Source organism: Geotrypetes seraphini, chromosome 6, assembly GCF_902459505.1.
Source record: "Geotrypetes seraphini chromosome 6, aGeoSer1.1, whole genome shotgun sequence".
NCBI classification, from domain to species: Eukaryota; Metazoa; Chordata; class Amphibia; order Gymnophiona; family Dermophiidae; genus Geotrypetes; species Geotrypetes seraphini.
The window spans coordinates 1854042-1880264 of record NC_047089.1 but is presented as its reverse complement, the minus strand read 5'-3'; the positions used below and the strand labels follow the sequence as shown (position 1 = coordinate 1880264).

Below are 26223 nucleotides of genomic sequence, written 5' to 3'. Positions count from 1 at the left end.
GGCACTTGGCACACTTTTAAAAACCGGTGATAGGCCGGGACATAGGTCGGAAAAGCTCCGCCGCAAGATCGAAGCCGCGGGGCTGTGGCCACGTGGCCTGCCCGGTCGGACAGAAGAAATTTTTTTTTTTTTTTTTTAAACAAGAAAGAAGAACGAATATCAGCGATTGAAAGAAAAATAACCCAAAACCGTGGACTTTAGAAGGCACAAGTGAAAAATCTTCACGCAGAGTCGAAGACGGACTTCTCGGCTCTGCGGAAAAGTAAGAACTGAGGAGACGTGCCCTGGTCTGGGCAAGAAGGCACTCACGCATGCGCGGTGATGGCGACTCGAAACTTCGAGTTTCATCAAGCAAAAATGCTTGTGAGGCGTCCGCATCGGGGCTCCGTTGGATCACGTCACCCATTAGTGAGAATACCTGCCTGCTTGTCCTGGGATAATTTTCTTTCTTTTCATACTTTAATAAAATAAGTTCAGTATAAAACTATTTGAGACTTGTGCGGATAGGATGTAATGTAATGTAATGTAATTTATTTCTTATATACCGCTAAATCCGTTAGGTTCGAAGAGGTTTACAGAGAAATATACATTAAAGGATACAATAAAAATAAGAATAAATAAAGAATAGGTACTTGGAATTCCCTTACTGTCCCGAAGGCTCACAATCTAACTAGAGTACCTAGAAGACAGTTACTGAGCAGTAGGAGTAAAAATAAAGACAGAGATAATAAACAAGATATGAAACATCCTAACAAGAGTACACTGATCTCTCTAAGGCCATAATTCTTTCTAAAGTAAAGTATAAATCTCAGTAATAATTAAATGGGTAAACTAAATAAAATAAAATTAGATTTATTTGAATTATTTTTTTTTTTTTTTTTTCCCATTATTTTTTATTTTCTAAATTTTTCATAAAGTGTACATAATAATAAATTACGATTGATAAATGCATATTATCACTTTTATATCTAATACATTATATATCTGAATTTGATTTTCCCCCTCACCCTCCCCCCTCCCTTTCATTACTTTAATATAATATTTTAATTTTCAAATTTTTATAAAAAGTATACAACATATTAGAATACAATTGATAAATATTCAATAACTTTTTTATATCTAATACAATATAATCTAAACAATTTTTGTCCCATTTCCCTCCCCTCACCCTTTTATAACCTTTTATTCATACGTTACATTTTGTATAATATATTATAACATACTATGTATAAATTAATTTTTCTTACCCCCCCTTTATGTATGTCATAAAAAAAAAATCCTTAAAAGAAGAAAAGAAGAAGAAAACATCATATTATTTATTCATTACAGTATTTTGTCAATGGCCCCCATATTTTTATAAATTTATTATATGTCCCCTTTTGTATTGCTATTGTTCTTTCCATTTTAAAAATATGACATATTGTATTCCACCAAAATGTGTAATTTAGGTTGTTGTAATTTTTCCAATTGTTAGTTATATGTTGAATGGCAACCCCTGTCATAATTAATAAAAGCTTATTATTTTCTGGTGAAATTTGACTTTTTATTCTCATCATTGTTCTAAATAAAATTGTATCATATGATATTGCAATATGATTTTCCATTAATTTATTAATTTGTGGCCAAATTGAATTCCAAAAAATTTTAATATAAGGACAATGATATAATAAATGATCTAATGTCCCTGGTTCTAGATTACAGTGCCAGCATCTATTAGACTTAGAACTGTCTAATTTTTGCAAACGAGTAGGGGTCCAAAAGCTCTATGTAATAAAAAGAACCATGTTTGTCTCATAGACGCTGACACTGTACATCCCATTCTCCAAGACCAAATTAGTGGCCATTGAGATGCATTAATTTGATGTCCAATCTCAATGCTCCAAATGTCTCTTAGACCATTTTTTGGTTTTTTATTTAAATATCCAGATATTAATTTATACCACAATGCGGCTTGATGTCCTAGGAAGTCTGCTTTAAAGCATAAGAACTTTAAACTATATTGATTGTTTAATGATTTCCATTCAGGGAACCCAACCTGAATGGCCTGCTTCAATTGCAACCATTTAAAACTTTGTGTTTTATTGAAACCAAATCTGTGTTGCAATTGTGGAAAATCCAGCAGTTTACCTTCTGAGATAATATCATCAAGAGTTCTAATGCCTGCATTAATCCAGTTCTTCCAAAGGATTTGAGCTCCGCCAATTTTGATCTTGGAGTTTATCCATATGGATTGATTAGTTGATTTGTATATTGGGATGGGTGTTAATTTATCAATAAATCTCAATGTTTTCCAAGTATCCATTATTATTTTATTTTCTTTGTATCTTTTAGGTATATTAATACTTGGTAGATGAACTAATTTAGGGGAAACATAAGGCGCCATTCCAAATATAACCAATCTGGTGCATTATCTATAAGTTCTGGGAGGATCCAATACATACCCTGACGTAGAATATAGGCTTGATGGTACCTATAGAAATTTGGAAAATTTACCCCTCCCTCCTTAATTGATTTTTGTAAGGTTACTAAGCTATTCTAGGTGTTTTACCAAGCCAAAGAAATTTTGTTAAAATTCTATTAAGCTTTTTATAAAGGACCCTGAAAATAAATAGGTATCATACTCATTTGGTAGCAAACCACAGGCAACATCATCATTTTTATAGTTTGAACTCTTCCCCACCAAGAAATATGTAATGGGTTCCATTGCTCACATAACTCCGTTACTTTTTTTAATACATATTTTTTCATTTTCTTTTACAGTATCTTCAATTGTTTTTTTAACTTGAATGCCTAGATATTTAAATCCTTCTTCTTTCCATATGAATGGAAAAGTATCAAATAATCCTTTTACACAGTAAACATTCAAGGGTGTAATTTCAGATTTATTCCAATTAATTTTATAACCTGAAAATTTGCCAAACTTATCAATTAATTCCAATAAAGAAGATAAGGTAGACTCTGGATTTCTCAAATAAAGCAAAATATCATCCGCATAAGCCGAAATTTTATATTCCATATCTGAATATGGAATACCTTGTATCTCCCTCGTTTGCTGTATTGCTAACAATAAGGGTTCTAATACAACATCAAATAACAAAGGAGATAAAGGACAGCCTTGTCTAACTCCCCTCTGCAATTGAAAACCATCAGATATCATATTTTTAATATTTAATCTTGCAATCGGGAAGCTATACAATGTTTTTACCATTTGTATAAATCCAGAACCTATACCAAACCATTCTAAAGCCTGATACATAAAATTCCATTCTACCCTATCAAATGCTTTCTCGGCATCTAATGAAACTGTAAAGGCCGGTTCATCCATTTTTTTTGATAAGTTTAGCATGTGAAATAATAGTCTAGAGTTATTGGAGGAATGTCTTTTAGCAACGAAACCCGTTTGATGCATATCTATAATATGTGGGAGAGCTTTGGCTAATCTCAAAGCCAAAATTTTCGCCAAAAGTTTATTATCAACATTTATCAAAGATATAGGCCTGTAGTTCGAAACCAAAGTAGGATCTTTATTTGGCTTAGGCAAAACAATTATTATTGATTCAGCCATAGTACCTTTTATATTACCTTTTATAAGTTGTGTCTGATATAATTTTAATAAATGTGTGGAGAGGATATTTTGAAATGTTTTATAAAATTCTACTGTGTAACCATCACCACCTGGAGCGGATCCAACTCTAAGAGATCTCAATGCTGTTTCTAATTCTTTTAATGATATAGGTTCTTCTAAACTTCGTTTTATATGATCAGGAATTTTAGGTCCATTAATTAAATCTAAAAATTTTTTTCCATCTTTTTGTTTCTCCAAATAAGGTTCGGAAGAATATAGATCCTTATAAAAATTTAAAAATTGTTTTAATATTATATTTGTTTGATTTGTTATTATACCATTATCATCTTTTATTCCATTAATATTAGTTCTCCTTTTTTTTTGCCTTAAGATAATTTGCTAATAATTTTCCCGCCTTATTAGAATTTCCATAATACACTGTTTGCTTGGAAAACAAATCTTTTCTTATCATTTTTGAAGTTAATTCATTATATTTACCTTTTACTTTCAAAAGAGCTTGCAAAACTTCATATTCCCATTTACTTATCAATTTAGCTTCTAATAATTTTATTTCTTTTTCTAATTCTATATATTGTTTTTTAATTTGTTTCCTAATAAAAGCTGAATATGATATAATATTACCCCTCATAGTTGCTTTAAATGCATCCCATACATTCTCTATAGATGTATCTTCCACTAAATTTGTTTGAAAAAATTCATTAATTTGTGTTTTAAAATTTTCCAAAAATTTGTCATCCACAAGCAATGCATTATCAAATCTCCAAAGAGGTCTATTATTTTCTAATTGATCTAATTGTAATTCTATCCATATTCCCGCATGATCCGAAATGATAATAGGATCAATGGAGGCTTTAATCACCTGTTGCACTTTATTTGTTGAAACAAAAATATAATCTATTCTTGAAAATGATTTATGAACCTGTGAACAAAATGAATATTCCTGATCATTAAAATGAAGAATACGCCATATATCCTTCAAATCGCATGATCGAACTAAATTATCTAGACCTAAAGATTTAATATTTTTACCTGGTTTTTTATCCAATAATGGATCCATTACAGCATTAAAATCTCCAGCCACCACTAAATTAGAGGCAGCCAGTGGTAATAACATATTTTGTAGCTTTTTGAAAAATTCTGATTGATTCGAATTAGGGGCATATATATTAAATAACGTCAGGGTATCATTTCCCATACCTATATCGATATGTATCCATCTTCCATGTGGATCTGAACTTTTTACCTTTATATTGGCCATACATTTTTTATTTATAAGAATTGCAACCCCTGCTTTTTTACCCACTGAATTATTTGAATTAAAACTGAATATGGAAAATTTTAAAGAAAAATATGTGGACATAATAAATGTGAAAAAGAATGAATAACAAGGGAATATGAGTGGAAAAACAAAACTGTTGAGCAATGGAATTCTGAAGAAAAATTTAAAATAAAGATATAAAACAAATAAATAAAAAACAGTTAAATTAAGATATGGTAAGCATGATGATATAAGAGTCAAAAGGGACTAGCATCACTTCAATCAGACCAACAAATCACTGTCCCAAGCACTTCAGCCGTTATGTCCGATCAGCCGCTGTTATCATCCGATGTACACCAAACACAGGATATCTCCTCCGATGAAAAGAAACATCTTTCAATTTCCAGGTCGACAACCAGTGCGCTGGACAGTCCAACCTCCACACCGATCTCGCCGACCTCAACTCTCCACTCCCTGGTCCGGTAGCGATCCTTTCCGCTAACCCCCGCAGCTGCCGACACCGCCTCTCATCACACCACTCCCATGGCTGGCAAGAATCTGACGTGGTGAAATTTCAGATAGACGAGACGGCTCAGCGGACTTCCCATCCTGATGGTGTCACTCCGTTAGTAGAAAACGTGAAGCTGCCACCTCTCTGACTTCCAGTGTCATGCAAACCACCTCAGACATGGCGCCTCCGAACTCAACAGCCAGCCGAATCAAGAAGTCTCTGCCACCTCCGCCAACCTCAGCGATGCTCTCCTTGTGTCTCTCCAACATCAGCACTACTCACTGTGGCCCAGACGTCAGGCCCAACTCAAACCTTCCTAAAGTGCAAGGAGTATCAGGTAGGATGTTGGCATTTCATAAGAACATAAGAAATGCCTTCTCCGGATCAGACCTAGGTCCATCTAGTCCGGTGATCCGCACACGCGGAGGCCCATTTAGGTACTCCTTTATGGAGACCCGGTTTTCCCGTAACCCTCAATATGATTAGCAAGAAGGTATGCATCTAACTTGCGTTTGAAACCCAGAACAGTAGTCTCCATCACAACCTCTTCCGGGAGAGCATTCCAAGTGCCCACCACTCGTTGTACGAAACAGAACTTTCCGATGTTAGTCCTGAACCTGCTGCCGCTCAGTTTCAGACTATGACCTCTTGTCCGTGTCACATCTGAAAATGTTAGTAATGAGGGTTCCTGATCTATTTTGTCAAATCCTTTTAATATTTTAAAAGTCTCTATCAAATCTCCTCGCAGTCTTCTCTTCTCGAGGGAGAACAATCCCAGTTTCTTGAGGCGTTCTCTGTAGCTCAATTTCTCCATACCTTTGACTAGTTTCGTGGCTCGCCTCTGCACCCTCTCCAGCAGAGTTATATCCTTCTTAAGGTATGGAGACCAGTGCTGGACACAGTATTCTAAGTGTGGTCTAACCATAGCTCTATAAAGTGGCATTATAACTTCCTCAGATCTACTCGTGATCCCCTTCTTAATCATACCCAACATCCTGTTTGCTTTTTTCGCCGCCACCGCACATTGAACCGAAGGTTTAAGGGATCTATCAATCACTACCCCCAGATCCTTTTCTTGTTCGCATTTGGTTAAAGTCACCCCCCACATCCTATAGTCATGTTCTTTGTTTTTCTTTCCCAAATGCATCACCTTGCATTTGTCTAAGTTAAAATTCACCTGCCACTTTTTCGCCCACGTCTCTAGCTGGTTGAGATCCTTCTGCAGATTCTCGCAGTCTCTTAGAGTGCCAACCGCCCGACATAATTTTGTATCATCTGCAAACTTGATTATATTGCATGTTGTTCCCTCTTCCAGGTCATTTATAAAAATATTGAACAAGATAGGCCCAAGAACCGAGCCCTGAGGCACGCCGCTAGTTACTTTCTCCCAGTCCGAAAATTTGCCATTTATGCACACCCTCTGTATTCTGTTTTCTAACCATTTGCTGATCCATCTGTGCACTTCTCCTCCTATTCCATGACTTTGTAATTTAGTCATGAGCCTTGCATGCGGGACCTTGTCAAATGCCTTCTGGAAATCCAAGTAAATTATGTCCACTGGATCCCCCCTATCCATTGGTTTGCTCACCTTGTCAAAGAATTGTAGCAAATTTGTCAAACATGACTTCCCTTTCCTGAAGCCGTGTTGACTATCTCTTATCAGGTTGTGACCCTCCAAGTGTTGTACGATGGTATCTTTAATTAGTGCTTCAATTATCTTTCCAGGAACTGAGGTGAGACTCACGGGCCTGTAATTTCCTGGTTCCCCTCTTGTTCCTTTTTTGAAAATTGGGATGACATTAGCTATCTTCCAGTCATCCGGTATTTGCCCAGTTTTTATTGACATGTTAGCCAAGGATTGTAAAAGTTCCCCAATTTCTACCTTAAGTTCCTTTAATACTCTCGGGTGAATTCCATCCGGTCCAGGGGATTTATCACTTTTTAATTTGTCAATCTGGATGTATACCATGTCCAGCTCCACATTGACTGTTGTTAGGCTTTCCTCAATGTCTCTGGTGAATATAATCCCTGTGTCTGGCATTGTTGTTGTGTCCTCGTTCGTGAAGACAGAAGCAAAGAATGAATTTAGCCTATCGGCTACCTGTTTGTCTTCCTTAATTGTCCCTTTTCCTCCTTGGTTGTTGAGAGGGCCCACTGCCTCTCTCGCTGGTTTCTTTCCCTTCACATATCTAAAGAAGGGTTTGAAGTTTTTTGCTTCCTGGGCTATCTTTTCCTCATAGACTTTTTTTGCTTCTCTTACCACTTTATGACATTTTTTCTGGTCGGTTTTGTGACAGTTCCAGGCCTCCGTCGTTTTTTCTCGCTTCCATTTTTTAAACGAGTTCCTCTTTTCCCTTACTGCATCCTTCACTTCTTTGGATAACCAAGCTGGTTCACCTTTTTTCGCCTTCCTTTGGTAATCCTTGGTATGTAAAGATTCTGTGCATCTATGATGGTTTTTTTCAGCAGAGACCATGCTTGATCTACTGTCTGGATTTCTGTTTTTCTTTTCTTCAGCCGTTTTCTAACCATGGTTCTCATACTGTCGTAATGTCCTTTTTTGAAATTAAAGGTTGTGGCTTTAGTCCTGATTGGTTTCCCCTTACCGATGCAAATGGTAAAATTGATCATATTGTGATCGCTTGTCCCCAACGGGGCTGTTACCTCTACATCTGCTGTCCTTCCAGTAATGCCATTTATAACCAAGTCCAGGATTGCGCTACCTCTAGTCGGTTCTCCTACCATTTGCTCAAGGAAGCAATCTCCCATCAGTTCGAGGAATTTTGTCTCTCTGACGCAGGTTGACGTTCCCAGTTTATCCCCGGAAAGTTGAAGTCCCCCCATGATCGTCACATTTCCTGATTTACATCCGTGGTTAATTTCTTCCATCATTGCTATGTCGATTTGTTCAGACTGTCCCGGGGGTCGATAATAGAGGCCAATTTTTGTGTCAGCTTCTTTTTGTCCAGGAATCTTTATCCAGAGGGACTCTAGTTTACCATCTACTTCCGACTCTCCTTCTCTGTTAGACTCTATGCCTTCCTGGACATACAGGGCAATACCTCCCCCTTTTTGCCCAATCCTATCTCTTCTGTATAGTTTATATCCTTGTAATGCCGTGTCCCATTCATTTTCATCATTCCACCATGTTTCTGTTATTCCTATAATATCCAGTTATTCCTATAATATCCAGTTGCTTTCTTTTTGCTAGTTCCTCCAGTTCGCCCATTTTGTTACCTAAGCTTCTGACATTCGTGTACATACATTTCAGTTCTGATCGTGCTAAATTCCTGGATTCAGTGGTCCTCACATCCCTTCCTTTATCCATTTGATCTTTTTCATGACCTCCTATAGATTCATTATATTCCACCTCTGTATCTGTTCGGTTGCTTGAAGTTTCCTCATCAGGATATCCTGGTGTCCAGGCCATCGACATGTTGTCGACTGTCAGCTCTCCCCTGACCTTTAGTTTAAAGCCCTCTCAATGGACTTCTTCATGTTCTCAGCCAGGACTCTCGCTCCCTGTTTGGTGAGATGTAAGCCGTCCTTTCTATAGTACCTGCTTTTTCCCCAGAATGTTGACCAGTTTTGTACGAAGTCGAAACCCTCATCGTCGCACCATTGCCTCATCCAGGCGTTTACTGCTCTCAGTTCATCCTGTCTCTTTGCGTCCGCTCTCGGTACCGGAAGGATTTCCGAGAAAGCCTCCTTCACCTCCCTGACCTTCAATCTCATTCCGAGTAGTCGGAGCTGATTCTTTAACTCTTCCCTGTTGTATTTCCTTCTGCTAACATCGTTGGTTCCCACGTGGATGATTACGCCAGTGTCCTTTCCTGCTTCGTCGTCTATGATACTGGTGATCCTGCTGGCCACATCCTTCACTCTTGCACCAGGCAGGCAGGTGACCAGTATATCGTCTCTTCCAGAAACCAATGGTCAAATCGGTGGCTATCAGACTAGAATTCACAAGTGGAGGCTCAGCAATATAAATCAATATAAATCAAAACTATGATTTAATAAAGATAAATAAAACAAAGTAAGCTACTAAAATAAAACAAACAAGCAACAGAGAAAACCTAAAAATTAAAAGGGAGAAGGAGACCCCAACGTGATCTTCCATGGAGACCAAGAAGAAAAACTGTCAATAATAGAGGTGAGCCATGAGGATGTCCTCCAACAGATAGATAGATTGAAAAGCGACAAATCGCCAGGTCCGGATGGTATCCACCCCAGGGTACTAAAAGAACTAAGAAATGAGATAGCGGGAATACTCCAATGAGTTTGCAACCTATCCTTGAAAACTGGAGAGATCCCGGAGGACTGGAAGATAGAGCACAGTTACTTACGTAACAGATGTTATCCAGGGACAGCAGGCATATATTCTCACATGTGGGTGACGTCATCTACGGAGCCCCGATGCGGACAGCTTTTCAAGCAAACTTGATTGAAGATTTAAGTTTGCTCTGCTGCTCCACGCATGCGTGCCTTCCTGCTCCACTAGAGGGCACATCCCCTCCTCGTGGTCTCCAGTTCACGTAACCAGAAAAGAAGCCAACTTCAGGGAGGCGGGCGGGTTGTGAGAATATATGCCTGCTGTCCCTGGATAACACCTGTTACGGTAAGTAACTGTGCTTTATCCCAGGACAAGCAGGCATGATATTCTCACATGTGGGTGACCTCCAAGCTAACTGAAAAGGGATGGAGGGACGTTGGCAATTTAAGAAAACAGTAGTGGGAGGTGAAAGTATGAACCGAAGACCAAGTGGCAGCCTTGCAGATTTCCTCAATAGGCGTGGACCGGAGGATAGCTACAGAAGCTGCCATCGCTCGGACCTTATGTCCCGTTACTCGACCATGCAGCGCGAGGCCAGCCTGAGCGTAGCAAAAAGAAATACAAGCAGCCAACCAGTTGGACAAGGTGCGCTTGGACACTGGGTGACCCAAGCGATTAGGGTCGAAGGACAAAAACAATTGTGGAACTGTCCGATGAGACTGAGTGCGTTGAAGGTAAAAGGCCAACGCTCTCTTACAGTCAAGGGTGTGGAGCGCCACCTCTCCGGGATGAGAGTGGGACTTGGGAAAAAATACGGGCAAAACGATGGACTGATTGAGATGGAAATCAGACACCACTTTAGGCAAGAACTTAGGATGAGTGCGGAGAACCACCTTGTCATGATGGAATACAGTGAAAGGCGGGTCTGCCACCAGAGCCTGCAGCTCACTAACCCGCCGAGTGGAAGTGAGTGCAAGCAGGAAAATCACCTTCCAAGTGAGAAACTTAAGATGGCATTTGTCCAGAAGCTCAAACGGAGGTTTCATGAGTTGAGCCAGAACCACATTAAGATCCCAAACCACCGGGGGAGGTTTGAGAGGAGGATGAACATTCAAAGACTCTTCATGAAACGAGGAACTAAGGGATGGAGTAAAAGAGCCTTCCCCTCCAGGGGCTGATGAAAGGCAGCAATCGCATTAAGATGTACTCGAATGGAGTTGGTCTTCAGGCTGGAGTGAGATAAATGAAGCAAATACTCCAGAACCAAAAACACAGGGACCGACACCGGGTCCTGGCGGTGAGAGGAACACCAGGACGAGAATCTAGTCCACTTCTGGGAATAGCAGATTCTAGTCGAGGCCTTCCGCGAAGCCTCCAATATCTCCCTGACTGATTGAGACACCGGAATAGAAGTCAGGGGGAAAGAAACCAAGCAGTCAGATGAAGAGACTGAAGATTGGGATGTAACAGCGAACTCTGAGATAGCAGAGAGGGAAACAGAGGCAGAAGCAGAGGATCCCTGACACTGAGCTGAAGTAGAACCAAGGCTGGCGCGGCCACCGAGGGGCAATCAAGATCAGAGTGGCTCGCACCGATTTGAGGTGGACCAGCGCCGCAGAATCAGAGGAAAAGGCGGAAACGCATACAGAAACCTTCCCTCCCAATCCAGGAGGAAGACGTTGGCCTCGAGACGGTCCGGGGAGTACATCCGGGAACAGAAGTGAGGCAGTTTGTGATTGAGGGGGGAAGTGAACAGATCTATCTGAGGAGTTTTCCACTTGTCAAGCACCTGTCGCAAGGCCTGAGAATGCAGGGACCACTCGTGCGGCTGGAGGAGGCAGCTGAGTCTGTCCGCCAGATAATTCCGCTCTCCTTGTATGTACACCGCTCGAAGGAAGATGTTGTTGGAAACCGCCCACTTCCAGAGGCGCAGAGCTTCCTGACAGAGGGACCAGGACCCCGTCCCGCCTTGCTTGTTTACATAGTACATTGCCACCTGGTTGTCGGTACGGACGAGAACCACCCGGACGTGGAGCAGATGTTGGAAGGCGAGATAGATGGCCCAAAGTTCCAGCACGTTGATGTGACAGCGACGGTCCTCTGCTGACCACATCCCCTGAGTGCGTAGGCCATCCAGATGAGCCCCCCCAAGCGTACTCCGACGAGTCCGTGGTGAGTACCTTGCTGTGTGGAGGGGCGAGAAAGAGCAAACCTTTGGAAAGATTTGAAGAGTCGGGCCACCAGCGGAGCGATCATTGCAAGGAAGGAGTCACTTGCACGGGACGGTTGATCGGATCCCGAACCTGACGCCATTGAGAGGCCAGAGTCCATTGAGGGATCCGCAGATGGAGACGGGCGAAGGGTATGACGTGGACGGTAGAGGCCATGTGGCCCAGAAGCGTCATCATCTGCCGTGCTGAGACCGAGGTCAGCAGCGAAATCCGTCGACTCAGACTTACTAACGCCTCCAGACGCGGAGGGGGAAGGAAGGAACGGAGGCGGTTCGTGTCCAGCACGGCCCCGATGAACTGTAAGGACTGAGAGAGAGGGGTGCAGCTGGGATTTTGGAAAGTTTACCTCGAACCCCAGACCCTGAAGGTAAATAATAGTCTGTCAGGTCGCTGAGATAACCCCCTCCCTGGACGGGGCTTTGATCAGCCAGTCGTCCAGGTAGGGGAATACCTGAAGGCCCTGAGAGCGCAAGGCAGCTGCGACCACCACTAGGCACTTCGTGAAGACCCGAGGTGACAATGCCAGGCCAAAGGGGAGGACTCGGTATTGTAAATGAAGGTCTCCCACTTGAAAACGCAGGAACCTGCGGTGAGCGGGATGCACTGGAACATGTGTGTAGGCCTCTTTCAGATCGAGGGAGCAGAGCCAATCGCCCTCGTCGATCAGAGGGTAGAGAATCGGGAGGGAAAGCATCCGAAACTTTTCCCGCACCAGGAATTTGTTCAGGTGTCTCAAGTCTAGAATTGGGCGCAGGTCTCCCGTCTTCTTCGGTACCAGGAAGTAACGGGAGTAGAAACCTTACCCTCGTTGGTCGGGGGGAACCACCTCCACTGCCCGCAGACGAAGCAGGTCTCGAGCTTCTGAGAGAAGGAGGGGCAACTGAGCCCGATTGGGAGGGCACATACTTGGAGGGCTGTCTGGAGGAATCTCCTGAAAGTTGAGAGAGTATCCTGATGAGATCACGCCAAGGACCCATGCGTCCGACGTGATTTGCTTCCAGCGAGGGTAAAAGGCTCTGAGGCAACCCCCGATGGGAAGGAGGCCTGGGACTGTGGCGGAGGGGGCCAGCCCCCATCCGCGTATCCCGTCAAAAGGACGGGGGCGGTTTAGCCGCCGTAGGCAGCTGGGACTTGGGCAGAGCCCGGTGGTGAGCTTGCGGACGCCGGGGTGGAGGCCGCGAGAAAGCAGGAGTAGATTTTTGTGGGTAGCGGCGCGGAGGGGCCCTGAACGGCCTGGACGCAGGCGGCTTAGGCCGGACCAGGGACGCAAATGAGCGCTCGTGCTCAGAGAGGCGTTTCGTAGCCGCTTCGATGGTATCATCAAAAAGTTCTTTGCCCACACAAGGGAGGTTAGCCTACCGGTCCTGTAAGTTGGGGTCCATGTCGACAAGGCGCAACCACGCCAGGCGACGCATGGCAATAGCAAAGGCCGCCACCCTGGAGGAAAGTTCGAAGCCATCATAGGCCGCATGGAATAAATGGAGGCGTAGGTTGGAGAAATCCTCCAGAAGCAGGCCAAACGCTCCTTGGCGGGAGGCCAGTAAGTCAGTCGCAAAGGCTCCTAACAGTCCAATGAGGTGTTTAAGGTAGGACGTAAAGGTAAAGGTGTAATTTTGCACCCTAGAGGCCATCATGGAGTTCTGGTACAGTCTCCTGCCGAACTTGTCAAGGGTCCGACCCTCCTGACCTGGGGTACCGCCGCTGAGACTCGGGAGGGGTGAGCCTTTTTTAAAGAAGATTCCACCAACAGCGATTGGTGAGAGAGAGCTGTGGATGCTCAAACCCCAGGCAGGGCACTGTACGGTATTTGGACTACCATTTTGGAGGGGACAGCCGTCACCATGTAGGGGGGTCTCCAGATTCCTGATGAAAGCTTGCCGGGAGTACAGGGTTGAGCGTTAGGCGAAGGGACTCTCTGGGAGACGACGCATATCCAGTTCCGCCAGGTACTCCTTAGAATACCTTGAGTCGGACTGAAGGTCTAAGTCAAGAGCGTGGCCCCATGTCCTGGACAAAGCGAGTGAAGGAGGGGCAGGACGTTCCCGGAGCCCGTGTGGGGACGGTGAACGAGACCTCTGTCGGGCGGGAAAAGGACGGGGAGGCTATCCTCAAATATCGAGGTTCAAGCTCCGACCCGCGCTCCGAGACAGGGAGACACTGCGAAAGTGTTCCGGGGTCGAGGACCTGCGTCGTCTCGAGGAGCCCCTCGGAGACGCCGCCGGGGTACGAGGTTACCGACCGATGTCGGGTCGGAGACCTGGTCCGGACTTCCTCGGTGAAAGCCTGGAACCTCAAGTCCGGAGCACCCGGGACCGAGGGGGAGTTAGAAGAATCCGAGGGTTGGCGAGTGATAACTCCGCCACCTTCAGCGGTCCCGCACGAGGCGTCGGGCCCCCGTAGAGTAGGGGAACTCCGGGCCTTCTTAGAAGTCGGCGGTTCGTAGGGCTCGATCAGTTTAGAGTGACGCTTCGCCCTGCGGCGGTCCGTGGGGGGAGAGCGTCTCGGGCGCCTCGGCGAGGAATCCGAGGAGGATGAGATGCGGCGAGGCTGGCGCACCTTGCCCCGAGGGGACTTGACGCGAGGCTCAGGCTGGTCCGGCACACGCGAGGTCGAGGTCGGGGCCGGTTGGAGGTGGGCCAGTGCGGCGGACAGCTCCGACGAGATCATCGCTCGGAGCATGTCCTAGAAAACGGGCACGGACAGCATCAAGGGCATGTCCTGAGCCGCAGTGCACTCCACCGAGGGTGACCTCGATTTTGAGTATTCCCGGGTGGTGGAGGCACGTCCCGAGGACTTGGAGGACTTCACCGGGGCCGAAGATATGGAACTTCCACCATGCGCCGCCGGTGTCCCCGAGGCTGGCTTCTTCGCCGGCAGGGAACCTGAGGAAGGAAGAGGGGACTTACCCGGAGCCGAGGACTTCTGCGTTCCCGAGGACTTCGGGGTCGAGTCTCGAGGCGGTGCTGAGGTATTCGGGGCCGAGGTCAAGGCCGGGGCCGAGGCCGACCTCGAGGCCGAGGGTGGTCGGCGGTGAAAAGATCTGCCATGCGGGCTTTCCTTCGACGGAGGGCCCGATTCTGGAAAGTAGCGCACTGGGGGCAAGAATCGGTTGGATGGTCGGCCCCCAGGCAGAGGATGCACCGGCGATGCGGGTCTGTGATGGAGAGAAGCCGCTCGCACCGGGTGCACTTTTTGAAACCGGTCAAAGGCCGGGACATAGAAAACGAAACCGGTCGCGGCCCACGCGGCTTCGACGACCCGGAAGCCTCCGGGTCGGTCAAAACGAAGGTAACTTCGCGACGAGCAGGAAAAAACTAACAGAAAAACTCGCACAGCGACTTTAATCGATAAATAAAAATCGCGGTGCTAGAAGGCAGTTGGGGCAGAGCCTAAAAATACACGACTTCTAGGCTCCGTGGAAAAATTTGAACTGGAGACCACGAGGAGGGGATGCGCCCTCTAGTGGAGCAGGAAGGCACGCATGCGTGGAGCAGCAGAGCAAACTTAAATCTTCAATCAAGTTTGCTTGAAAAGCTGTCCGCATCGGGGCTCCGTAGATGACGTCACCCACATGTGAGAATATCATGCCTGCTTGTCCTGGGATAACAAATGTTACACCTATCTTTAAAAAGGGGTCAAGAGGAGACCCGGGAAACTATAGGCCGGTAAGTTTGACATCGGTTCCGGGCAAGATGGTAGAAGCACTGATAAAGGACAGCATCTGTGAGCACATCGAAAAAAATGGGCTGATGAAAGCGAGCCAACATGGCTTCTGCAAGGGAAGATCGTGCCAAACAAACTTACTGCACTTCTTTGAGGGGGTAAACAGTCAGTTGGATAAAGGGGAACCCGTAGACATCATTTACCTTGACTTCAAAAAGGCCTTTGACAAGGTATCCTATGAGTGGCTACTTAGGAAGCTGTGGAACCACGGGGTGGAAGGGGACGTGCACAGATGGGTCAAACACTGGTTGGCAGATAGAAGACAGAGGGTTGGAGTGAAGGGTCACTACTCAGGCTGGAGGAAAGTCACGAGCGGAGTTCTGCAGGGGTCTGTACTCGGACCGCTGCTGTTCAATGTATTTATAAATGACCTGGAAACGGGAACGAAGTGTGAAGTTATCAAATTTGCGGATGACACTAAACTCTGTAGAAGGGTTAGAAATGCGGAAGAATGTGAGGACCTACAAAGGGACCTAAACAAACTGGAGGAGTGGGCGAATAAATGGCAGATGGACTTCAATGTAGGGAAATGCAAGGTCATGCATATAGGGAGAAAGAACCCGATGTTCAGCTACCAAATGGGGGATTAGTATTAGAGGGAAGTAACTTGAAGAGATTTGGGTGTACTGGTGGACACAACAATGAAGTCAACAGCACAATGTGCAGCAGCCGCGAAGAAGCAAACAGAATGTTGGGTATTATTAAGAAGGGTATTACGACCAGAACGAGATAAGTCATTCTTGCCGTTGTATCGGGCAATGGTGCGCCCGTACCTGGAGTACTGTGTTCAGTATTGGTCACCTGTACCTTAAGAAGATATGGCAATACTTGAGAGGGTCCAGAGGAGAGCGACACGAATGATTAAGGGCATGGAAAACCTTTCATACACTGAAAGATTGGAGAGATTGGGGCTCTTCTCCCTGGAAAAGCGGGAGACATGATAGAGACCTACAAGATCATGAAGGGCATAGAGAGAGTAGAGAGGGACAGATTTTTCAAACTTTCAAAACATAAAAGAACAAGAGGGCATTCGGAAAAGTTGGAAGGAGACGGATTCAAAACGAATGCTAGGAAGTTTTTCTTTACCCAGCGTGTGGTGGACACCTGGAATGCGCTTCAGAGGACGTAAATAGGACAGAGTACGGTACTGGAGTTCAAGAAAAGATTGGACAATTTCCTGCTGGGAAAAAGGAATAGAGGGGTATAGATAGATGGCTACTGCACAGGTCCTGGACCTGTTGGGGCCGCCGCATGAGCGGACTGCTGGGCACGATGGACCTCAGGTCTGACCCAGTGGAGGCATTGCTTATGTTCTTATGTTGTTCTTATGAGGACTGTGCAATTGATGACTTAACCGGCCGCCATTTTGTTAGAATGATCAGATGGTTCTGTAGGGACAGGGCGGAGACCAAGCTCACGGGGATGGGTGGAGATGGGGGGACAAATTTTTTCCACGTTGTCATTCTCTATTGAGAATATCCACTACTTTTTTCTAAGACTAAACAGCATAAAAATCTGTTTTATTTGGTAGGGGAGGGGGAATCTTCCCAGATAAGTTGTGACCTGGATTGACTACTGCTGGAAAACAGGATACTGGGCTTGATAGACCTTCAGTCTGTCCCAGTATGGCAACTCTTATGTTCTTAATTAAGAGAATAGGCAACAAGATCTTCCTTCCCTGTCTTCTTTCTCAATTTATTTTATGCCTGTCTAAACTAAATTCTCTTACCATCCAGTCCTCAATTTCCCTCTTTTCATTGGGTCTACCTATAGCTTGCCACCTCCATGTTCAGCATCTCCTTCTGTAAGTTCTCCTATATATCCCTTTTCTAGTATTCCCCCTGTGCCCATCTCCCTGCCTTTATCATCTTACCATATCTATGATCCCCGTCCCCTGTATACAGGGAGTGGAGAAAGAGAGATATCCAGGGTGCATCTCTCTCCCTCCCTCTACTGCCACATCCAACATTTCTCCCCCTCTCAACCCCAGATCATGTGCAGCATTTTTTACCACTGCCCACCAGCCCTGTGCCCATTTCTCCTTCTATCACCCCTCTCCAGCACCATGCCACACCTCTCCCTCCATCACTATTACATTACATTAATGTTTTCTATCCCACCAATACCTTTCAGTTTTAGGTGGTTTACAAAAAAGAACTGGTCTGGGCATTCCCAGGGAGCTTACTTTTTTTAATCCTTTATTTATAATTTATATTGAGATCTCATTGGGAACTTTATGGGATGCTTTTAAAGCTACCATGAGAGGGTATATAATTTCATATTCGGCTCATGTTAATACTCAGTTTAAAAAAGATTTTTCTTAATTGGAGGAAAAGATTAAAGAATTAGAAGCAAAACTAACAGTAAAATGGGAACAAGATACATTTCAGTCCCTCTTAAAAGCTAAATACAAATATAATGAGATTTCTTCTAAGTGGGCCAGGAAGGAATTATTTAATCAACAGGCTTTGTATTATGTACCGTAAACTCGAATAAAGTGGGAAGATTACTGGCTAATTATTTAAAAAAAAAAAAAAAAAAAGTAAAGATGTGGCTGTTACAGACGAAAATGGGGTTACTCATTCTAAAATTGATATTTTAAAACAATTTTTGAAATATTATAAGACTTTGTATTCTTCTGAGCTTTATTCAAATAAAGAACATTGATGTGTTTAGAATTTTTGAATTTAATTAAGGGTCCTAAAGTTCCAAGCATATAAAAGGATCTCTTGATGCACCTATTACATACATTAAAGGAGATTCAGACAGCATTGAAGTCCTTAGAGTTAGATCTGCTCCAGGAGGGGATGGATACACTGTGGAGTTTTATAAAGCATTTCAAAATATATTATTGCCTTATTTGTTAAATTTATATCAGGTTCAACTGAGTAAAGGCTGCATTTCAGGTACTATGGCAGAATCTTTGACTATAGTTTTGCCGAAGCCAAATAAAGATCCGTTATTGGTTTCAAACTACAGGCCAATATCTTTGATAAATGTTGATGGAAAACTGTTGGCTAAGTTATTGGCCCTGCATTTGGCTCCCTTACATTATAGATATGCATCAAACCGGATTTGTTGCTCAGACATTCTTCACATAACACTAGATTGGCTCTTCATATGTTGACATTGACAAAATCCATGGAAGATCCTGCTTTCTCTGTATCTTTGGATGCGGAAAAGGCATTTGATCGTGTAAATGGACTTTTATTTACCAAGCAATGGATTGGTTTGGAGTGGGCTCTGGGTTTATACAAATGAATCAAGCTTTGTATAACTCCCCTTTGGCCAGATTGTATATAAATAATTCTTTTTCGGATGGTTTTCGTCTGAAGAGGGGAGTCAGACAGGGATGTCCCTTATCTCCTGTGTTGTTTGATATTGTATTGGAACCTTTATTATTGGCTATTCAACAGCAGATGAGATTCAGGGTAATTCCTTATGCTGGTCGGGAATACAAAGTTTCTGCATATGCAGATGATATTTTGCTTCATTTGAGAAATCCAGAATTTACTATTACACATTTATTGGATTTGATCAAAAGATTTGGAAAGTTTTCAGGATTCAAAATAAATTGGAATAAATTTGAAGTCCTTCCGCTTAATATACATTCTCAAAAAAGGATTGTTTGATCATTTCCCTTTTCTTTGGAAAGAAGTGGGTATAAAATATTTAGGAATATGGATCTACAAGTCACTAGGAAGAACAATAAAAATAAAAATATTTATTATTAAGGCGATAGAAATGTGTGAGCAATGGAATCTGTTACATTATATCTTGGTGGGGGAGAGTTCAAACGGTGAAAATGATGATTTTGACTGTGGTATATTATCAAATGGGAATGTTACCAATCTATTTTCAAAGTTCTTTTTATAAAAAATTTAACAGGTATTCTTTTTAAATTTATTTTGGAGGGGCAAAATTGCTAGAATAGCTTTAGTATCTTTACAAAAATCAATTGAGGAGGGGAGGGGTAAGTTTTCCAAATTTTCTATAGGTATCATCAGGCCTATATTCTGCGTCAGGGTATGTACTGGATCCTACCTGATCTCATGGAACATTATCCAGAGTGGTTAATTGTGGAATGGAAAATTATGTCCCAATGTGTTTATCCCATATATTAGACATTAAACTACCCAGTTATGCTAGGATAATAACATTATTTTGAATACCTGGAAGACCCTGAGATGCATAAATAAATTAACTGAAATTCCTATAGAGAAATCTTTGTGTCAATCACTATGGCTCAACTCCAAGATACAAATAGGCGGTTCAAAAATTGCATGAAAAGATTGGATGCAAGCAGGCATAAGAACATTAGAGGATGTTATTTCAAATGGAAAACTGATTGATTTTTCACGGTTGCAACAATCTTTTGGTATCTCCAAATTTCAATTTTCTAAATAGTTGCAACTGAAACAGGCTATTCAGAAAGGGTTCCCTGAAATGGCGTAATTTAAAATTTTTTTTATAGCCTGCAATTCCTCTGTTTTCAAGCAGATATGCTAGGGCATCAAGCCGCAAGGCTGAACTTATGAATAAGAACTTATGAATAAGAACCCAAAAACGTTCTTAGGGATATTTGGAGCATTGAGATTAAGCAGTATATTTCTGCATCTCGATGACCATGTATTTGGTCTTGGAGGATGAGGTGAACAGCCGTCAGCATCTATGAAACAAACTTGGTTCTTTTTGTTACATCGTTCTTTTTGGACCCAGTTAGGTTGAATAATTAGATAATTCTAGATCTAATAGATGCTGGCACAGTCCACCTAGACATAGAAACATTAGACCATTGCCCTAGAATTTTGATTTTTTGGAAATCAATTTGGGGGGAAAATTAATACAATTTTAAATTCTGAAATTCCTTTAACTTATGAAATAATAATTTGTGGTACTATTTTGCATATTAAAGATCCCTAGATAAACATAAAAGACATCTCTTTTTAATTATGACAAGTACAGCTATAACTGATTACACGAAACTGGAAAACTGGGATCGCCTCAACTTTACATTTTGGTGGGCAATTTATGTCTAATATATAAATATGAAAAATGAATGCTGCTAAATTAGGAAATAATGAAAATTTTAAATTAATTTGGGGCCTATAGACGTCCTTTGTAGAATCTCTACAGTTATGGTTCGTTATTAAATAATATGCACATCCAGGGAAGGGGGAGGGATGGGAGGTAAATAAGGTTGGAAAAATGATTGGAAAAGTTTTGGTGGGTGAGGGGAGAGTATTAATAAGCATGAATATTTGAAAAATTTTAAGTGATGTCTATACTGTAAATGAATAATTTACTTTGTATTTTACTTATTGTATATTTTTAAAATGAATAAAGAATATTAAAAAAAAAAATTTTCCCCACATTTACAAGAAAATAAACTTCACAGAAATACAACTTCACTTAGAAGAAAATAAACTTTACAGAAATACATTTACAAGAAAACTTCACAGAAATACAGCAAAAATGAAATATAGATATTTAAAGAAAAAGTAGAATAATTGGATGTCCTTCAATAATGGGGGGAGTTTAGGCCTAAATATAGGAAAAGTATATTTTTTAATCAAGAAATTTTTTTTAAAAGGAAAGGCTATAACACAAGTTTGCTATCTCTATTACACTGTGTCTACTTCAGGCTATCTTTTTCAGCTCCAGAAATGACTTCAATTGGTCAGGAAGAAAAAATACATATTTAGTTTGTGCATACCACTTACAAGGTAAGCTAGTAGGGAAAAAGGCCTCAAAGATATTGTTTCTTGTCTCAAAGACAAGAACTGTTTCCTTCTTTCCTGTGTTGTCTTAGAAACGTCTAAATAGGCCCATATTCTCTTGCCATAAAATAAATATTTTGAAAACTTAAAAGTATTGCTCCATAAATGAGTCCAAATCTGCTGAAAGTCGAAGGATATCAGTAATGTTGTTCTCACTGCTGACTCAGAGAAAAGATTCCTCGAGAATAGCAGATATATTTCTGTGAATCTTCCATAATCTCCTGAGGTCTTTTTGTAGAGGGTGGAAGATAATAGATTTTATTTAGTGGGGGTATAAATTCTGAAGAATAACTCAAAACTTCAACCACGTATTTTTTAAACATATCATACGGGGAAATCCCAGAGGACTTAGGAAAGTTTAAAATTCTCATGTTTAGCTGACAATTGAAATTCTCAATACTTTCTATCTTCTGGTACAGCAGCGCACTGTCCTTTATTGCAGCGGCTCTGTGGGCTTGTAAAGATTGCACCTCATTTTGTATTTTTATAATTGAATTTTTAGTTTCAATATTCGTTTGTTCAAACACTTTAGTAAAATTTTGCCCCAAGAGCCTTTACCTCTTCTATTGTCTTTGTTGTTGCTGTATCCAATTTCTGAAGCGTTTTCAAGATTGGATCCAAAGTATCCTCACTGATGGGGAGAAACTCCCCAGAGTTGGCTTGCACCAGCAGAAGCTCATCTGCTATGGATCCTGCCTCTGTGGAAGTGTTGGGTGCATCTTCGGCCTCCCTACTTTCCACTTCCAGGGCAGCAGCTTCAGCTGGGCAGGGAGGCAGGACGAGCAAGAGCGAGAGCTCGTGCCCCAGCAAGATTGAGCCTTCAAGTTTCAAGTTTATTGGTTTTTTATATCCCGATCATAAAACAAATATCTGACCGGTTAACAATAAAATTTAAATAGGAAAGAAAGAAATATTTAATGGTGTTTTAGAAAGATTAGTGGGAAACATAAAAACATATAAAACGTATGGACAGACCTGACAGTGAGGGTGAGTGGGGAGGTAGGGAAAAAGTTACATAATCTTAGAAGAAGTGAGATAGAGGGAAGGGATATAACACAAGGGGCGGGGGTGCATGGTATGAGTGATATGCGCTGAAGAAAAAATTAGATTTGAAAAAGAGATCAACAAGTGGACAGAGAAAAGATTAAGATTTGGCATAGGCATCTTTAAATAGATAGGTTTTAAGATTAGTCTTAAATTTTGGTAATTGGATTTCATCCCGAAGAAATTGGGGGAGAGAGTTCCATAATGTGGGGGCAGTTATAGCAAAGTTAGTATTCCTAGTGTAGAAGGATTCTTTTAGAGAAGGAATGAAAAGAAGTTTTTGATCAGATGATCTTAAGGAACGAGAAGAACTTTGGGGGATTAATAGTTTATCTAGAAATAGGGGCAAGTGGGAATGTTTAATTTTGAAAGTAAGCAATATAATTTTATAAATTATCCGATGAGTGACTGGGAGCCAATGAGCCTCTTTAAGAAGAGGAGTGACGTGTTCGAACTTACCGATTCTATAAATGAGTTTGATAGCGGTATTTTGAATAAGTTGCAGCCGTCGAAGTTCTTTTTGGGGGAGTCCATTTAGAAGAGAATTACAATAGTCTAAGTGTGAAATGACTAGGGAATGAATTAAAGTGTTAATTGAGTCAGTAGTTAAAATAGATCTGAGGGAACGAATGATACGTAGTTTGAAGAAACAAGTTTTTACAACAGAACTGATATGGTCGTGAAATGTAAGTTCGCTATCTAGGATGACGCCTAATAATTTTATTTTAGTCTCCATACGTAATGGTGTGGATTTGATGTAAATTGATCCTGGTATTATTTCAGATTTTTTAATGGGGAGAAGAAGACCGCAAGATTTGTCAACATTGAGTGAGAGTTTGTTAGAGAAGAGCCAATCACTTAAGATAACCAGTTTGGTATTTAGATCAGTAATATCTAAAAGGTTTGAAGTGTTAATCGGGTAAAGCAACTGTATATCGTCAGCGTAGGCGAAAATAGAGAAGCCTAGTGATTGTGCGAGAGAAAGAAGAGGGGATAGAAAGATATTGAATAATAGTGGAGATAAGATTGAGCCCTGAGGGACTCCGAAATTTTGAATTACTGAAGAAGAGATTTGATTTTTTGCATGAACTTTGGAGTTACGCTGATGAAAATAAGATATGAACCAGTTGAGAGCGTGACCTGTGATGTTACAATCTGTCAGTCTAGATAGTAATAGAGAATGGTCGATGGTATCGAATGCCGCGGATAAGTCGAGAGAAATTAGTATGACCGATTTTAAGTGGTCGTGAAAGCCTTCTTCACTCTCCCTCGCAGCAGGGCTCAAATCGCCCATTCTTGAGCAAACAACTGTAAGGTAATGATCAATTGTGCACTGACTTAGGGCAAGCGAAGGTGTTGAGGAGGTAGGCACCCTCACACTGCCATTTTTTGTTTGCGGCAATTTTAGAAAGAACAGCGACAAGAGCATTCTCGCCATCACCAGCTTTGTGCCGCCATCTTGGCCACTTCCCCCCCCCCCCGGCAGCTTACTATGTCTAACATTCCTCCCCCTTGCATCACCGTTAATCTGTCCCTCTCCATCACCATATCCAACATTTCTCCCTTTCATCCTTCTCTTTCCCATATATCTCTACCTCACTCCTCTCTCTATGCCCAACAATTTTCCTCTTTCTTCCTTTCCTCAAGTGCACCATCTCTTTCCCTCTTACACACTCATGCCCAACAATTCTCCCTTTCTATTCTCTCCCTCCCTCTCCTGTGTCCCAAGTTCATGCTCCATCCCTTCCTTCTGTGTACCATGTTCGTGCCCTCCTCCTTGCCTTTGTCCCAACTTGCTCCTTCCTCCACCCTCATTTCTCCCTTTGTCCCACCTTGATATCCCCTCTCTCCCTTACTTGTTCCCTTCAGGGCCGTCCAGCTGGGCTGCTCCTTCCTGCCTTCAGGGACACGAGCAGTGGCTCTTGCATGCTGCATGTGGCTCACCCAGAAGCCATCTCTCCGACTTCTAGGTCAGCCAAGTGCAGCGAGCAAGAGCCGTTGCCCACGTCCCTGCAAAGAACAAGTTCAGCTGAAGGCAAGAAAAAGGAGCCCACTTGGAAAGATGACCTGTTGAGGTAACTGGACCCCCGGCTGACCCGGAAGGCTCCTTTCGACGTCAGCTCATGACATCAGAGGGAAGTCTTCCGTGTTGGCTTCAGCAGGGGGGGGAAAAGCAGCTGGAGGGCGGGAAAAAAGCCTGTTATATAAATGGGATCCCACGGTGGGCGAATTGACAGTGGCTACCACATTAGGTGCAAGGGTGGGGGACTGTTGGGACTTGGCGATAGGGAGGGAGGGGGACATGCTGATGCACGAATCACAAGGGGGGCTCTTGACCGGGAGGATGTGGGGAGTGGAAGCAACTTGGCAGCAGATCCTTTACAAGGCGGGGTCAAGGCCATTCACCGTTCTACTAGGGTGGTGAATGGCCTTCTTCCTGTACCCCGTGGCACCAGTTGATTTTTCCCCCATTCCTTCAGGTTTACCCGCGGCTAATCCATGGGTAAACAACATCATGTTTATTCTCTAGTGCTGAGCTCAGCTCAAGTAATTTGATTTACAGTAAGCTTCCTGTACAAACAGGGTCCACTAAGTTTTACTCTGCTACCTCCCACTAATGAAGATATGATGGTGGATTAGGGAACATAAGAAACATGACAGGAGATAAAGGTCAAATGGTCCATCCAGTCTCCCCATCTGCGGCATCCACTATCTCCTCCTCTCCCTAAGAGATCCCACATCCCACGTTTTCTTGAAATAAGACAGTCTTTGTCCCCACTACCTCTAACGGGAGACTATTCCACACATGTACTATAATTTCTGTAAAAAAAAGTATTTCCTTAGCTTACTCCTGAGTCTATCACTTCTTAACTTTATTCTATGCCCTCTCATTCTGGAGCTTCCTTTCTAAAGAGACTTGCCTCATGCGCATTTATGCCACATAGGTACTTAAAACATCTCTATCATAACTCCCCTCTCCAGCCTTTCCTCCAAAGTATAGATATTGAGATCTTTAAGTCTGTCCCCTTACGCCTCTGGACTGACTCCATCCTTTTTATATCTTTTTGAAGGTGTGGCCTCCAGAGGTCTCACCAGAATCTTATACAGGGGCATCAATACCTCCTTTTCACTACTGGCCATTTCTCTCCCTATGTACCCTAGCATTCTTCTAGCTTTTGCCGTCACTTTTTCAACCTGTTTGAGGAAAGATGAACCTTTAGTTTCACTACACACTACATGACTTAGAATAATCTTCATAGAGAATACAAGAAGGGTGATCTTCTGTTGAGGGACTCAACTGTCGACTGAATGGACCTAATCAGGCAGGGAAGGCAACAGGGGTAGCAGATTCTACATACAAGAAGTACAAAGTGCAATATTAGTACTAGCAGAGGATGCTGAAAAGATTGGGGGAATTTGATGAAAAAAAAATCAAAACAAAACAAAAAAGAACTCAAATGCATACATTAAAATGTTATTATCTACATGGTGACAAATTGACTGACTACAAAGAAAGCTGGGATAACACAGAACTGAAAGCTGGAAGAGGGGTAAAAGCACTTAATATGCCTAGGTTAAAAAAAAGGTTTGAACTAGTTCTGAAGGAAAAATCCATAATCTGCTATTAAGTTACATGGGGAAAGCTACAGTACCTATCCCTGGGGATTGGTAGCATGGAATTCTGCTACACTTTGGGATTCTCTCAGGTACTTGTGACCTGGATTGGCCTTAGTTGGAATGCAGAATACTTCTGACCCAGTATGGCAAATTTTATGCTCTCGTGTACAGTGGTTGTCTACAGAGAGGCAATGGACAG

The 26223-nt window shown here is 42.6% G+C and overlaps 1 protein-coding gene across 3 annotated transcripts in view; it reads right to left on the bottom strand.

The window, feature by feature from the left end:
* Positions 1-26223, bottom strand: part of ILK (integrin linked kinase) — a 185058-nt gene that overhangs the window by 40520 nt on the left and 118315 nt on the right. The gene's annotated exons all lie outside the window — the stretch shown is intronic.